At 48.1% G+C, this 15369-nt stretch overlaps 1 long non-coding RNA gene across 1 annotated transcript in view; it reads left to right on the top strand.

Moving 5' to 3' along the window:
• LOC144154835 (uncharacterized) overlaps positions 1-9941 on the top strand; it is a 56456-nt gene extending 46515 nt beyond the window's left edge. Inside the window, exons 4-5 of the long non-coding RNA XR_013319462.1 lie at positions 8843-8950; positions 9744-9941. This is a non-coding gene — a long non-coding RNA (uncharacterized LOC144154835). The remainder of the gene's footprint in view (positions 1-8842; positions 8951-9743) is intronic.
• Positions 9942-15369: the final 5428 nt, after the last annotated feature.

Genomic DNA, 15369 nt, shown 5'->3' with positions numbered 1-15369 from the left:
ACGCCACTGCCCCGACCGCGAGGAACGAGCTAGGTCCGTGCCCACCTGCCCGCGAAGTGGCATCTTTATTATCATTATCCTTTACACACTCCCCCGCCGCCGAGGTACAAATTTTCAGAATGGGGAAGCAACTAGTAAGCGTCAGCCGATCAGAGAAAATGCGCTAATGTCGAGTGTGAAAACTGGTGGTTGTGAGCAGCACTGCGACGTTAAGGAGAAGCACGGCGACGACTTTGCGGCAGTCGAAGGAAGAAAAGTACTTGTAGAGCTCGAAGACATATGAACATCTGGTTCCGCACCCCGAGTTCGCCTAAACAGTTCAGGGTGTCCAGGTTCAGGAAGCGGGACACAACTTTCGTCAGAATGCATCCTTTAAAATGATGGCAGTCGCACATTGCCCGGGGCAGCAGAAATGTGAGGGTAACCACGAAGCAGTTCAGCTTGCTCGTCAGTAGCAGGTCGATGTACTCCAGCCAGCCGCGGAGGATGTACCGCTGCCTAGCCATCCACGGCACCAAGCACCGTAGTAGCACGCCACGTGCTGTCATCATGTTCAACTTGTGCGTCAAGCTTCCTTCTCGGCTATGGTGTCCTCTTCACCATACTCATTAAAGATGTTGTTCCAGGTGATGGCGTAGTTGCGTGGGTCAGAAGGCAGTGCATCCTGGTCGTAACTGGCACGATGATGATGCTCGGTGCGTCGATTGCCGCCCTGGTCACCTCGTGGCCTGCCTTAGCCACCGCGATAATACGGAAATCCTCCCTGCTTGTCGCACAGTCTTCTGCTAACAAGCACTGTCACGTGCCCCTTGCATGCATCTGCGTAGCCAGCGCAGGTTACCATGGGCGCTAGCTGGTCACCTGTGGTCACTCTTAGTGAATTGAAACGCGGATGAGGAGGGTGAGCTGCGGCACAGTGCCCCCGTGATGACGATCGCAGCAGCAGATAAGAAGGCTTCCAGGACCCCTTTGGGGGCCCGTCGAGCACAGGCATTCAAGCTGCCGGGTTTCCTTTCACGAACCCTCCGCAACCAGGTTCATCTGATAGTTCGCGTGATGGAAATCGTGACGCCGGTGCGCCGATTAGAAGTGGAGATACCAGCATGCGTATACGCAAGCGGAGGTGCCAGGGGGAATTCCCGCGCCGGGCGAAACATGCCGACCGTATTTCAATTGGCAACAGCGGCCCCTCGCGCCGGTTACCCATGCGGTGTTTTAGCAGAAAATGTCCACGAGCGGTAGCGGCGTTCGAACCGTCGAAGAAAATCAAATTGGGTGGGTCTGGGACGACCGCATCCCTGCACGTCGTAGTCACCGGGTCTCTGGACAGTATGATGCCCTGGCCGTCCGCAAGGACATCGCCCTCATCGCTTGGGAGGCTGCTGGTACACCAAGTTGTCCATCGTGGGAATCTGGAACGAGCAACGCCACTTGTTCCGGGGGATCAGAATCCTCACCAGGGGCGTAGACGTGTAGAACGCAGACGCGCGGCTCAGGCACAGTGTGCACGTTCCTAACCTCGTCGGCCTCCATGGTTATATTTCTGTCACCGGAAAGCGCGCCGATATTGCCGTGCCTAGTGACGGCGAAATCAGCGCATGGCCCTATGGTACTCCCGGCAGCAACTACGGAAGGAACCGCGGAGAGTATGGCGGAGAACACCTGCGTGCGGTTCAAGATTACCTTTTCGTCGAACTCGTGGCTTCTGAAGAAGTCTGGTTGTAACTCGTCTAAATCAATGGTCTCCTGGGCGAGCTGGTCAAGAGCCTTCATTTCCCTCCTACCTGTGGTTGGGGGCGCGCAGGTACGAGTGGATCGGCTCGGTCGGTGCGTCTGGATCTTGTAGCAGCGATTCAATTGCTGCTACGCCCCTTGTGACGGCTTGTCTCACGAAGTCACGGTGGCGGCGTAGCTCCTCCATGGCAGACAGCGGCGACGTCGGGTGACCGGGTGGCTCCGGCGCGAGTAAGACCGGTTAGCAGCGATCGAGGATGAGGCTTCCTGAATCAGCTAGATCCCAAGGAATCCCGAGCCTAGCTTACCTTGGCGTCTGCACCGCGTCAAGTCGAACCTGCTCGTGGATCGATCTCCCGGGTTTCGGCAACAGAAAACCGCGGAAAGCGACGGAGAAAAGGAGCCACACAGCCGGTCACCCGATTCCTCGTGCAGAACACGAGCCACTGCCAAAAGCGCGAGGAGCTAGCTATGCCCGTGCCCTCGTGCACATGCCAGCCGCCTCTCTATTATCAACAGACAGTAGCACCATGCGACCGTATACCGGCAACGACTCCGATTTGTGTCCTACTATTTAGGTATGCTTTTATTCATTGAGCAACCGTTTAATTTAGGCCAAACCACGTGTAGTTTTTCAACAGAAAAGAGTAGGGAACTACGGCGAAAGCCTTCCTCAAATTTAAAAAATGGAATTTACACGACCCCCTTTGTGAAGGGCTTACGCTAAGTCATTAAAGGGCAATGGTTAACGGTTAATGCATCCTTTCTCTTTCGCGCTCACTTTTCATGCTGTTCCTCTCACGTCCCGTTACTCCCAAGATAACAGGATAAATGTACGCTCAAGTCAATTTAAATTTGCCTCGTTCCACTGCTAACGGTCAAGTGCATCGATGCCAGAGCTGCCGTATGGCGGGAACGCGTATGAATGGAGTCACCCTACTACAACGTTTATAGAACCACGTTGTGCTTTCCACGAGCGTGCCAAGCGGAACGTGGAGCCTATCTAGTAAAACCTTTCGTTGCGTTTGCCGTTTTATTTCTAAGATGCCGCTTGGAGGTGTAGTAGACTGAGAACAGCAGGAGGTGGTTTTCTGCAGCTGATGTAGTATTTTATTTGCAGTCACAAAAACCAAGCATCTATGATTTTTTAATAATGGAACACTGCAAATATAATTTAGGCATTGATTTTGTTCCTTACTATTGCGTATCGTCTGATTTTTGTTCAACAGTGTTGACAAGTATGAACATTGACACCGGACTTTGACGTGTAGATATGGCTTTGGGTATATAAGACTATTGGACAGCTCCTGTTTAACTTTGTCCGGATGGCTGAATCGAGTGACTCTGGTGCCTGGACCTTTTGCCGTGGACATTAAAGTTAATAGCTTTTGGTGCGGAGGACCTTGTTTTTTGTGAACTTCTGTGATGTTCACTTCGTTTCCTTTGTAGCACATTCCGTATATCCTGTGCCCTGTCGACCCGTGTAGTAGCTAACTACAGCGGGTCATAGCTTTACTTAGTTTTAATAAATTCTAAATTTCTGTGTTTAAGTACACTAAGAAAGACTATCGTATTTAAAATCCGTGCCCTTCCACTCTGCGAAACGGATGACCTGCGAAGCTGCACGTCCTCCACGCAGTGCTCGAAACAAAACACGCACTGGTCGCATTGGGCTGTTTGAGGGCCACGTTTAAAGCTCACGCCTGCACAACGAACGTGTCCTCAGTAAAGGCATGAAACCTTGAGCTGCGCGTGCCCGCCTCCTTTCCCCCACTTCCAACCGGCTCACGCATAAATCGGCAATGGGTGATGAGCAGGTGCTTAGAAGTAACACACTGCCGAACACGTCGCTTTGAAAGCCGTTTCAGCTTAGCAAGTCATATTGGCCCACGCCGGCGTTCCACGGGCACCAGTTGCTGTTCATCCCGGATTGATTTGATTGATTGATTGTGGGGTTTAACGCGCCGACGCAACGCAGGCGATGAGGCGCGCCGTAGTGGAGGGCTCCGGATTAATTTTGACCACCTGGGGATCTTTATCGTGCGCCGAAATCTCGTACACACGGGCGTTTTTGCTTTTCGCCTCCATCAGAAAAGCGGCCGCCGCGGCCGGGAATCGAACCCGCGACCTTGTGCTCAGCTGCGCAACGCCTTAGCCACTGAGCCACCGCGGCGGGTGTGTTCATCCCGGAGAAATTCAGCCAGAACTTGAGGCGGCAACGGCGGGCGCAACGGCGGCGGCAGTGGCTTTCCGTTGTTTTCACACCCATTCACGCTTCTATTTGGCTGGCGTTTCTGCAGTTTCCGCTCTTCTTCCTCCAAGCGAACGACATGCGTTCGTCCCATAGCGAGTTAACACCTAGAAAGCCTCGACCGCCATCCTAGCGGACACATAGGAGGGTGTCCCTTTTGCTACCCAATCGAAGGCAACTTACTGTCTTTGGAAAACACCAACCCGGACCCAAACCACTCGATTGCAGAGGAAGGCCATGAGACTACCACATTTAAATCTCCCATCCCCACAACGGGTATATCATAGGAGCAGCGTTAGTTAAGCCCTGCTGTGCGGGCGTGCCCCTTTCCTCCACCCCCCACCCGTGCACGCCTAAAACGCTAGCGGGTTGGGTGCATAATTAGATGTGAAATACACCGGCGAAGGGAGCGAGAAAGACTTCATGGGCGGCAAGACTAAGATCTATTATTATTCTTGCGCCAGAAGAACTATGACCACCTAGTCAACGAGGGCCGCCGGCACGACAATGTTGCTAGGAAGGGCTTTCATGCTTAAGAAGAATTGTGCGCCACGCCGGCGTTCCAACTGGGCAAATGACTTTCCACCGGCAAGGAACCACAGCTAATGGGCGCGGTGGAATTTGACGCGGCAACGGCCGCGGCTACATTCTCGGCGGTGGTGGTGGCGGAAGCTTTCATGCGTTTTTACGGCTCTTCGGGATGCTGTTGACTCTACGCATTCATCTGGCAACGGCGCTACGGTCGCTGTGAGCCGACTGCACAACTTTTGAAAGAGGCACTGGTGGTGGCGAGGGGACTAACCGTTGTGATAACCGTTGTGAAAGACGGATCTGCGGTGGCGAGGCAGAGCCCCGGAGCGGCGCTGAGTAAATTGGCTTCACAGGAATGGAAGCTAGGGCGGTGAGACACGCTTTGCAGTAAAAACGCTTCTCGTGGCTAAAATAGAATCTGAGTACCTCGCGGTATAAAGCCGGCGTCTATCTGATTCCTCCATTTTGACATATTCGATGTGAACGCCAAGCAGCAGGTACCGATTCGCGCCATATACACCTCAAACCCAAAAGTTAGGCCTACGGAGTGCACACCCGATAGCTGCTGAGGGTATTCTAGAAAAGTGGTGCGTACTTCCAGAATAGCGCATGCTCGCACTGTGGGATTGGCTAACCACAGAATCCACCACGAAAAAGCTTCGCGTTCAACCATCGTCGTCGTTAGACGGAAGGGTGCGGGATTTTATTTACGGAGGTGTCAAACAATTTCAGCCAGAATTTAAATTCTCCCACTGCATTGTGTGTTTAGCCACTTCGATAATGGCGTATCCAGGGCCGGAATGTGAAACGAATATTAGTGTGTTTCTTAAGGCTGCTGCCAACATCAAAACATAATTTTTGTTTAGCTGTTTGCCGTCTGTCTTCATTAATTGGCTATCAATACCGCTCAAGAACGGCCGACCGCACACGGTTTTTCTCTGTACGGCCCTGCACATGCCTTCTTTTTAGGTTTGATAGTAATCGTTGTTGAAATATTTGGGTATACTAGGCAAAGAGGGTCAAGTAAGTGGCGATATCTTTTATGACAGTTGGCCAGTGTCGGGTCAGACAAGCCTAATGCGCCGAACGGCTTTGCACCATGACCGGTACAGTGCGCGCAGTACGCGCTGGTGCTTCCATGCTTACATCTACGTTTGTAAATTAAATTTCGTCACCCCATCTGTTGGTACTACTATAAAACAGAAGTTCACAAACCTTAAGCGCCAATAGCTGTTCCGCAAGCTTATAATCCCTGTTTAATTTGTTTTGGATCTTTTCCTGATCAGCCAATTGCTATGAACTGCCTATAGTACGTCATGAGTTTAGTGCGACATAGTGGCTGGTGGATCGCGTGTCTATGCTCTGCTCTCTTCATTATCTACCTTATATGAGCAAAATTTGCGCTTAAAGGAGTAATGACACCAAATTTTGACGCCTAAAAATGATATACTTGGCTTCAGTAGTTTGTACAGATGCCTCACAGAAATTTTTGCAGCGATCAGAGGCCGGAATCACATCTAAAATCGATTTTCATTGTCCCGGCCGCGAGCTTCCACAAATCGGCAGCACTAGCGAAATCGCTTTCGGCGTGACGAAACATCCGCCGGCGTGTCTGGCCGGTTCAGGGTGACGTCATATAGTCGTTTTCGGAACACGAAACGATATCCTGCGCTGCTGTTGCCGGTGGTATTCGTCTGGGCAGGAGACGTGGGCGTAGCTGTGTGAGCAATGCTTATAAACTTTGCGCACTTTGCGTGTTCGACGCCTTGGCTCTTCAGTTCGTGGCTGGCGCATGGTGTTCCCTTGCACTGGTGCCGAAAACTGCGCGGTGCCGTCACCGCGCGGTGCGCGATGTCGACGCGCACCGCGGCGACGCGGCGGTAAGCGTCGCCGAGCTCGCCCTAGTTCTGCTATGGCAGGCTCGCGGAATGCGAATTACTGCTCGTGTAAGCCGGTCCGAGCAAATCGACGACGACGCCAAGATGCATTATTTTCCACGCGACGACATGCAGCGCTAAACGTGGACTGAGTTCCTGCTCGGCGGCTGCCGCAAGAACTGTCGCCCAAGCCAGCGGGCTCGGCGTTGCTCGGGTCAGCTTGGGTATTGGGAACTTTAGGCTTAGTATCGTGGCGACTATTTCATCGCCGGTATCTGTACAACTGCGAATGACCATCCCTTACACAACTTTTCAAGACACTATTATCCCCTTTTTCGCATATGGAGCTTTATTTTGGCTATAATTTCCGTTTCAGTGATCGGTGACCAAGACATCTGCCATGACCTGTTTTGATTCTAGCGCGCAGGTGGCGCCATCTTTCGGCCGCTCGCCGCACCGCGGTGCCGGCAGTGCTGGGTCGGAGCGCCGAACCTCCGCTACCGGTCAGCGTAGGCTTACCATCGCTGCAAATATCTGAACGCCGCTTTTAAATTCAGCGCTGATAACAACCCCTAGCCCAATTTTTCAACACACTAACATCTACTTTCTTGCATATAGAACTTCTTTTTCGCGATCAGATTGATTATAAGAGTGGCGACAAGCTGTTGCTATCACGGTTTCCGCCAGTTCGAGCCGCAGTGATATTAAAATCGCACGACGGCGAAGACATCGCCGACCTAATCGCCTGGCCAAATAAAGTTGTTCTGTCTGTCGGGTGGCAGCGACTCGTCCCAGTCTTACGATTCAGACATGTCGACTGCGCGGGCGAGTGCGGACCATGTGCAATCGTAGCAGACGATGCGGCGAACGTCCCTGACGTCACGGGTGATACCGTGACGTAAGACTGGCCCACTTGCAGGCTGACCTTTCAACGGCCATTTTCCCGCGCGGTGACCGAATTTGAAACTGGTTGTAAAATAAACGTGCTATAATTAATTCTATGTTTGCGGCTGACGGTTTTCGCTTCGATTTTCGTAATTACTGAGACAATAGGTATTCGTTACAGCATAAAAACTGAAAGCGAGAAATTTAGTTTCAGTACTCCTTTAAAATGCTATCAGTGTTCTAACAAGGCAATATTTCGAATGAACGAAACTTGCATTTTGCCTTCATTGCCCCTTTAACGTGCTGACAGATGGACATGTGCTGCATTGGCCCGCAGATTTAAAGGGTCCCACTGGCTATCTCCGGTGATGTAGACTAAGCCTTCAGAAATCCACGTCATAATCGTTCACATATTCGGCAAGAAACCTTCGGGCGCTGACTGCTCGCATCGCGCCCAGTCGCCTTCACAGAACTCCAGTGAAGAGGGAGCATTTTTCGGAATCCTGGCCGAGAGCGGAACACCACTAATCGGCGCTCCTTCTTCCTTGCTGGCGATGCTGGTGATGAATAAACCAACAGTAGAGCAAGTACGAAGTGTCGTGTAACGCCCTGATTACGGACCAGCCACGACGACGAAGGAGTGGGCAGCCCAAGCTTGGCTGGGAGCTGTCGCGGCAACTGGTACATGAATCGCGTTGCCTTCTACATCACATGTGGCAATGAGGAGGTGCCATGGCTCGCATCGTCTTCGTCAAACAGCTTTGTAACAATATTTCCAAAACATTTTACGAGGTTGGGGCTGCGTACTAACATCTCGTTATTTTTTTAAAATAATGCTGTAGCAAATAGGACGTCGAGAATAAAGTGTGAAACTGAGCAAACAAAAGAATTGTTTTTACAAAAGAGTCCATTTGTTGCGTGCGGAGATGCACGTCGGGTGCTGCTAGGGTGTTCACAGGGTCGGTAACTAAATTTCAAGATTGAGGCATGCCACAAATGTTCGCGGCGAATTTCTACAGACATTTCACGCAAAGGTTTGCATCAACAGCCGCTGGAAACAGTACGATACTGTATTTTAACATGGCGGCGGCGTAATACCGCTCAACGTAATCATCTGAATTTCAAGAGATATTCGGACCTCCAATAATTCGGCTTGGAAATTTCAGAATAAACCACTGTTGTTGTTCGAGCAAGCGTCATAAGAACTCTACGTTTGAATTCAAAGCATAATAAACATGCGAAGCAGGAGATGCTTGTCCCAAACACTATTTTTTTTGCGCAAAGTGCGAAATGAAACTTTAGGTGTGATTTTTATTAGTATTCCTGCTAATAAAAATGACAAGGGTTAGTCCCTAATTGAAAACTGCTGTCTCCGTTGAGCGGTTTCTCAGAAAGACAGTGTAACCGGAAGTTTAAAATTTCGTGTTGAAATTCCTGATGCATTACTGCTGCGAAAGAGGCGAAGTAGTCTATGTGGCATTTGGTTCTGCGGTTTTAGAGAAAATATTTGTCAGTAAACCACCACTCCCAGGTAGCACTAACGCCCCCATTTCTATATTTTCAGGTATCTATCAATTCACTGAAGAACTGGTAAAGCTGATACACATAGACCGTGCTATAGCATGTGCAGTTATATACACTTCCTCCTCGACAATAAATAAACCTCCTGGTGGTAAGTGTCTAGAATGTACAAGAAAACGCAGATCCCGCCCATATGCGGGAATGAACTTAACGGGGATCATCGAACAATATTTACACCTTCATGAATTTGAGTGTTCTTAACTACATAATGGAGTTAAATTAGCACCGTTTGCAACCATTTTACGGTTTCAAATGATTCCATCGGTTTGATCCTCCCTTCGTCAAAGTTGCTAGCAGTAAACGTGATAGCTGCATGCTCTACACTGAAGCGATGAAGGAGTGCAAGATGCAACTGACACAGCTTCACTGTGAAGTAGGTGAAGCCTGCCTTACAAAAAATCGATATTTAGGCTTCTCAGCGCATGTGCACGCCTGGGGTAACATACACTAGAAAGCCTGTTTTGATGTTAAATCTGGAACCAATGAATAGGCTGTCCCTTTCTCTAGAATTGAACATGTTAATACTGCAGTTAAAATTGACTTTGACTGGGATAAATGGGACAAACTTGCAATTGAACTATCGTATTTTACAGACTGAGGAACACAGTGTACAGTTTTTAATGAAATACTATTTTTGTTTAGGAGAATCAACTATAGCTCCAATTATTATCATACCTACGAATCCCTCTGTTGCATGTTTTTAAAACATGTCCTCAAAAGCTTACCCAGCTAAAATGTTGTAAGCTCACACGGTAATACGCTTAATAAATGGATCTTTGTAAGTTGGCCACAGTTTCACTTACTAACCCCACAGTTTTGTAACACGTATATTCTTTACTTAGTTAAAATGGCCTTTACAAGTATATTTTTCTTTTCACTTCCAGCTTCAAGTTTAGACATGTGTGAAGTTCGCATCAGAACACGCCGCAGTGGTCCTACCGACCCTGGGTACTATTTCCGGTGCGAAAGTTTGTTCAGACAATACTGCACCGAGAAACCTGAGTACTACGTCTATAACAATAATTGTACTGCATAACTACTTCTTCCTCGTGGTTCCTAATGCCAAAATAAATGTTTTTCACACAACCAAAAGAAACCAGTGTGTTCAGCATATCCTCCGGGCCTTTTGTACGTTGAAGAAAAACTTTGTTTCAGTAGGTGATAAACAAAGATATTTGTTGCGCATAGGCCCATTTGGGCGGTTCATTCGTTACCGTACGTCGGTGGCTGAACGTTGAAAAATTGGCAACGTCCTTCTGTTCGTTACAAAGTGTTGCCCGCCAGTCTTCCTTATATATGGTTTTTATTGCTTTTTATTTTTGGATTTTCAAAATCATTATCGACCAATCATCTCAATTTACGGTATTATACATATTAAATGCCTTGCTTCGACGACATATGTATTTTTGTGAAATGGGGGCTTTGCACGGTTTGCTCCTTTTCGACATTTATTATTCGTATTTGAAACGTTCTTCTGGGGGCTTTTCTCGTTTATTCATCGGTTTTTGGAACGCCATGCATAATATGCGCATTTTTCATTTCTTGACATGATTTCTTGACATGATACCTTGACATTTCTTGACATTATTTTTCATTTCTTGATTTTTCATTTCTCGACACGTCCAAGAACAAAGAACTTCCGTTTCCTGCTTTTATTGCATGCCATATGATAAATCTTAACCCCCCCCCCCCCCCCTAAACATGATCGGCCCCTGGAAATGGACCGCACCAAACGTTCATTTCCGCCATTTCTAACCATTCCTATGGCAAAACCTGAAAACTACCTCTGTTTCTTAATGATTGAATCATTGGTCCAAATAAAGCCTCTTTCGTCTCAATCTATATTCCTCCTCTGTAATTTCCTTGATAACATTTCAGGAAAATCATAAAACGCTAAAAAACGCATTCTGGTTGATTCTTAGTCGAAGTCACCACTCTCAGCCACAACTCTCCAGACCCAAACTCGCAGTATACATCAGGGGCACACGCCACCGCAGCCTCAACAGCTCTTAGGGTGTTATCTATCTCTGAGCTAGACCTGCTAAGCGAAACTCATGCCGACGTTTCTGAAGGCTTTAAAGATCATCGTGTTATGGCTGTGAGTCCAATCACTATCCGAAGAGACGACAAGGCAATCCCCACGAAACATATCATCTTGACAATCAACCGATTCAAACTCCCTGAACAGATCAATGCAGGTTTTACTCGATATCCAGACTGACGTTACAGACCGAACCCGCGCCGCTGCTTGAAGTGCTAGCGGTTCGGGCACGGTAAAAGTCCTTGCCGCGGCGACACAACCCACCCGAAATCTGCCGCACAGGACCACCCCACTTATCATCATCATCATCATTTATTTTACCCTTAAAGGCCTCTCTCGTGGCGTTACATAAGGGGGGGGAACAATCAAAGTACAAATGGCAATGAAAATGCAGTTCATAGATACAGTTTTTGAATTACCAATACATACAGGTAGGAACAAATAACAAAAAGAACACAGAGCATGTAAAACGAATTATTAACAGTCAATTCGCAGTCCAAAATATTACAGGTGGCAGGAATCAAACAACGAAAAAAGAAGAACAGCGATTAAGGGTCAAGGGTGGCTAGTAATAAATCTTTAAATTTAAAAGCAACTTGTTCGCTGACAATAGCATCCGTCAATCCATTCCACTCTTCAATTGCCGTAGGAAGAAAGGATTTGTTAAAAGCGTTACTAGAAGCAAACAGACGTTGAATACTCATGGAATTAAATAAGCGACGAGATGTTCGGACAGGCGGAAGTAAAAGTGAGCCATGTAGGTGAGGAAAGCTGTAGTATTGTTTGTGAAAAAGACAGAGACGTGAAATTTTGCGTCGAGCTGACACAACAGGGAGACCGAGGGATGATTTTATTTGACTGATGCTCGCTCGTTTGTCGTAATTTCTGGAGATGAATCTTGCGGCACGATTTTGGACGGATTCAAGAATGTTAATTTGCTTCAACTCCATCACCCTCACTTGTGCGAACGACCAGGGACTGCACAAGTCATACTCCCAGACTTCCGAGAAAATACAAATTGAGAAAAAATAATCAACATCAGAATCACAGAGACCATCTTCTCAGAGGCGTGAAAGAGGTTTGCCTCTTTCCGTCTGGAGAGGTACGCAGATGGAGCTTGCTGGGGGGCGGAGCGGCGTCTGGTTTCGGCAGTGACTCAGTACAGCAAATAGGATTTTCTCACGCCTCCCCCCCTCATGTGTTGCCTGAGGCAGCCAAAAAGTGATTGCGGTGGGCAGGGACACCATGGCGACCACTACAGCTTCTGTTTCTCCTTCTCCGGCCCCAAGTACACCTAGGGGCGCTTAGGAGATGCATGCGCAAGGACACGCGGCGGCTCCCACATTCGCCGCACCGCCTGTGCCGACCATGGCGGTCCCCACGACAGCGGTGGCAGCGGCTCAAAGAGCCCTGTACAGCCTGCTAAGCGGGAACCCCCAGAACACCAGACGAGGAGATGGACGTCGGACCGTACCAGGCTGCATCTCAGCGCAAGGAACGGGCTGCGGCCCACAAAACAACAGAGAAGCCCAAAAAGGACCCTCCAAGAATAACAGCCCCGAAAGACAACACCTGAAGACACACGCACACAGTCTAGTCATTATTAAACGTAAATAATGAGAACAAAACATCATTGAAATGAACTGCAGCGTTCTCCTTAAAACCTTGACGATGTGTATGAGATCCTGCAAGCTAATCAGCCATGTGTCATGTGTCTACGAGAAACACACGTCAATTCCAAACAAATTTCTTAAATAGTTATATGGTATTCAGAAAGGGCAGGGTTGGATGCACGCACTCTTCGGGTGGTCTGGCCATTGTCAGCGGAAATTGTTAACATGCAATCCTCTCATTTTAAACACGGTCTTTGAGGCTCTAGCAGTCCGCACGATAATATTTATTGGATAATAATGGTATGGTCCTTTTGCATCTCTGGTGACCTCTAGCTCTTGAAATTTGATTTCGTGGGTCTTTTAGTTCAGGTCTCCCAGCCCTCCATTCTTACAGGCGACCTGAATACGGACAACTCTTTTTGGGGTTCTTCCAGCACAGATGCATGAGATCGCCTTATCGGAAAATTTCTAACATCTTCGGGAGCATGCCTATTCAACAAAAACAAGCCTACATTTCATAGTAAAGGACACAACACGCATTCACATCTGGACTTGGCTATTTGTTCTGCAGTGCTCTTTCCAAGCCTAATCCATAATTAGTATGTTAGTAACCCCTCCCCAACCACATTAACATACATAGGTAATGACCGTAATTTTTCGCATTCCCCTTGCAAGTTTAACGAAGCAAGAGCAAACTGGGGTACATCGAAAATTCACCACACATCCATAACACATTTACACGTATACCCAACAGCTTCAGTGCTCAGGACGCACATCCTCCACGCCGCCGATAACTCTATTCCCCGGGCCTTCAAGGCCCCGCCAACCCAATGATGCCCTGGAAGAACGAGTACTGAAAGTGAGCGCGAGGGGCTCAGAACAAGGCAAAGGGTGTCCTTCGCCGGTACCCCATGTCGGATAACCTCATCTCGTTTAAACGGACAAAGGCTTTTGGAAAGCGTGTGCATCGTGAGGCGAAAAGGTAGAGTTGGCGCACTTTTCTTACGCCCATTAACGCATACACAGACACGCACAAGTTATACGCTAGAATGCGTAAACGTAAGGGAAAACATCGCAGAGCCTGCCCCTGGTCAGCACAACAGAGGACGCACTCGAAGACCGGCTAACACTCTTGCACAACACTTCCAACCTGTGTGCAGTTCTGCACACTACACAAAAACCTTCCTGAAACGTAAAACCACTTGTGAAAAGAAGTCTCCACGGGACAACAACAAATCATACAGTTCTACGACTTCCTTTTTTGACTACATCATTTGAGGGCTGCTCTGGGCACCTGCAAGCCTTCAGCCGCAGTTGCCGACAACAGAAAATACACCGCGATACAGCACTTACACGCAGACACACTTAAAAACCGCTTCCATTTAAACAACAAAATATGGCTTTCCGGGTCCCTCTTAAAGTCTTGGAGGGAGGCTATACTACTGGCTTATCTTAATGAGGGAAAGGTCCTGTCGTAACCCTTCAGCTGCCGTCCAATCGCCCTGACAAGCTGTGCAAAATTATCGAGAACGTGGTTAACAGGAGACATGTACTTTTGGGAGTACAATGCTCTTGAGAGCTGCCAGACTGGCTTCAGGGCGGTGCGATCCACGAACGATTAACTTGTTGCATTTGACTCGCACATAAAAGATGTTTTTGTCCTTAAATGGTTTTGTGTAACAGGGTATTTTGACCTCCAGAAGGCCTATGACACCGCTTGGCCTTACGGGATCCTCCGTGACCCTAAAGTCATTCGGTGTTTCGGGTAACATGTTCTACGCCCTTGCTAGTTATTTGTCGGAGACAACGATTCGTGTGACAGTTGGATGTGTACTCTCAAATGTTCACGTGCAAGAAAACGGCGTGCCCCAAGGCGGCATTTTAAGCTCCACACTGTTCATAGTTAAGATGAACTCTTTTGGGAAGGCATTGCCACTTACAATTTATTGTTCCATATATATAGATGACATCCAGATATCTTTAAATCGTGTAATGTGCCTACTTGTGAACGTGAATTTTAGCATGACGTCAAGAAACTTGCGTGCTGGGCTGAAAGTAATGGGCTTGGGCTCAATGCGAGAAACGTAATTGCGTTGTGTTCTTCAGAAGGCGTGGAACACAGCAAGAGCCTCACATCACTCCCAATGGCACATCAATTCCTTTAAAAAAGGAGCTTAAGTTTTTAGGTTCTACGCTGATCGATAGACTCATTCTTTCTGGACATAAAACAGCTTACGCATAAATGCCTAAAACTAGCGAATGTTCTCAAGGTACTTGAACACCAATCTTATTGTGCAGACGAAGAACTCCTGCTTCGTCTTTATACCGCGTTAACAGGGTCTGGTTTGGACTACGCAGTGTCGTGCATGGGTCGGCGATCAAAACAGCATGGGCGATGGTGTACCCTGTGATACACTTGGGGCTTTGTCACGCATCAGGGGCTTCCCGCACTAGCCCAGTGTCAAGTCTGGATGTTGAGCGTAGCAAGTGGTGTCTTGAGGACCAACGACCGCTCATGGACTTGTTTTGAGCGTTTACTATTTCATAGGTGAAGAACCATCCTTTTACACATGTACTTTATGATACACATATATCCCTGCTGTTGGTAAATCGCCCATTCATGGCTTTACCCTTCTCACTTATAGTGTGAGAGCGACCTATGGATCTCACTGTTTCCTTTTGAGACGTGTAAAGGTCATGTTTTTCTTACATTTCACCGCCTTGGCTAGTTCGCTCTGAGACGTATCATTCATCTTTTAAGAAATTTGACAAAAGCATGGTACCAAGAGCTGCAACTAACATTGTAGCACAAATATCCATTTGCAGTATTTTACAGCGATGCTTACAAAACCCCTA

The sequence above is a fragment of the Haemaphysalis longicornis genome, unplaced genomic scaffold, assembly GCF_048455015.1.
Source record: "Haemaphysalis longicornis isolate Haplotype H1 unplaced genomic scaffold, Haemaphysalis longicornis Haplotype H1 scaffold_99, whole genome shotgun sequence".
Classification (NCBI taxonomy): domain Eukaryota; kingdom Metazoa; phylum Arthropoda; class Arachnida; order Ixodida; family Ixodidae; genus Haemaphysalis; species Haemaphysalis longicornis.
This window is presented reverse-complemented; position numbering and strand designations above follow the sequence as displayed.